This window comes from Lactuca serriola, chromosome 4 (genome assembly GCF_051521515.1).
Source record: "Lactuca serriola cultivar US96UC23 chromosome 4, Lser_US96UC23_V15, whole genome shotgun sequence".
NCBI classification, from domain to species: Eukaryota; Viridiplantae; Streptophyta; class Magnoliopsida; order Asterales; family Asteraceae; genus Lactuca; species Lactuca serriola.
In genome coordinates this window covers 89,827,378-89,829,205 of record NC_136411.1, presented here as the reverse complement: position 1 = coordinate 89,829,205, position 1,828 = coordinate 89,827,378, and the positions used below count along the sequence as shown (strand labels likewise).

The following is a 1,828-nucleotide window of genomic DNA, read 5'->3' as shown; positions in this document are numbered from 1 at the left end:
ACCTAGGACAAAGGATGACTTTTGAGAGAGAATATCTTGTACACAAAATCGGCTATGCTCTTCCAAATATCACTAGGGCACAATTTTGGATGCTATGGGGCTTATTGTATAGTGTGGCAAGATTAGGGTTACATCCATGTAAACCCTAATGCCCATGACCTTTCATATTACTTAGGATCCATGGGTTAAACCTCCATGGACTATCCATTAACTATCATATTGATTTAGCCCATCCTAAATAACAATTGGCCTACACTACAAGAATCATTGATTTACCAAATCAATCCCATATATTTAATTAGTCTCTTTTGATTACAAAATTAATTTAAAATTAATTCTTGATCAATACTAATTAAATCATATGATTTCATATTGATATATTAGAACTTATAATATATTAACAAGTCACAAATAACCTCTTCTCAAAAGTCCAATCTATCAAATTGCCCTGGTAATATGTAACCCAGATGGACCATGCTACTCTCAAGTCAAGTACATACCAATTATAGTTATGGGCTTAGACACCTAATCAAACAGTCTCCCACTTGGATAAGTCTAATAACTATTATTGCAAGTACGACTTCACAACCCGACTATCAATCGTAGCTCTTAAAAGCCGTTGTCGAACTCTGACCTAGTCAATGACGTGTCCTTTAAATAAGGGATGATATATTCCTCAATTATAGATATCGTATGGACTGAGACATGGATTTTAATCATTCTCTCTATGCATCTATTGTTTCCCAATTTCCGATTTATGATGTAACATCCCCCTCTGGCACGTATCACAATATTGTCCGCTTTAGGCCACTCGACATGAGGGCTTCCTAGGGGGTCACCCATCCCGGTACTACTCCCTCCCGAGCATGCTTAACTGCAGAGTTCTTATGGGATCCGCTGCCCTCACGCCAGAAAAGATCGATTTTTTTATGCTTTTTAAAAATCAGAGTATCTCTTTCAATAAAAACGTTGTGAAATTTGTTCCCAAAAAAACATGATAATTTCATTATCGAAGCATTTCCGAAGAAATGTATTTTTATTCATTTTAAAACATTTGGGATGTCATCATCAATACAAAAACATAAGCATAAACAGAACTTACATTCATTTACACTAGTGATCTATATCTCCTTAATCTCTCAATGTAATGTAACTTCACCTCGTCACCTGTGATACAAGTAAACTGAGTGGGTCAGGTTGGGAAACCTAGTGATTACATAGAGTTTTCAATCCACAATAATATAATTATTATGTTTAATCATCAAACAATTAACCCAATTACCCATCCCCATTATCTTCTTTATTCCTAAGTACCTTCCCTAAGGATTTATCCTAAGGATCGTCGCCTACATCACATTTACCTCTCATCTCCTTACATCGCATTTCCTTAAGTTTGTTCCTAAGGACTCTCCCTAAGGATCATCGCCTACATCGCATAGACAGTATTGATTCAGGGATTACTCCCTCAATACGTGCCCAACAAGGGTTAGGGAATCATTGCATGAATACGTAGTTACAACATCACCTGAACTCGTAATTCATAGTAAGGGGTTAGAGTATCATCGCATGAATACATAGTTACAACATCGCCTGAACTCGTAATTCATAGTAAGGGGTTAGAGTATATCGCATAAATACGTAGTTACAACATCGCCTGAACTCGTAATTCATCACCTACAGGTTATGAGCCTATTGGTGTTTCCACGGGGTTGTCTATAATAGTCCGTGATCGCCATCTATACTCTGGTAGATGACTACATCTCCAAATTGTCGGAAAAGGTTAAAGTATCTTTCATCCTACATCACCGATTCATCATCACCTATCTAT

The 1,828-nt window shown here is 36.8% G+C and overlaps 1 pseudogene; it reads right to left on the bottom strand.

The window, feature by feature from the left end:
- Positions 1-806: 806 nt before the first annotated feature.
- LOC145049158 (5S ribosomal RNA) lies at positions 807-926 on the bottom strand (annotated as a pseudogene).
- Between the last annotated feature and the right edge of the window lie 902 nt (positions 927-1,828).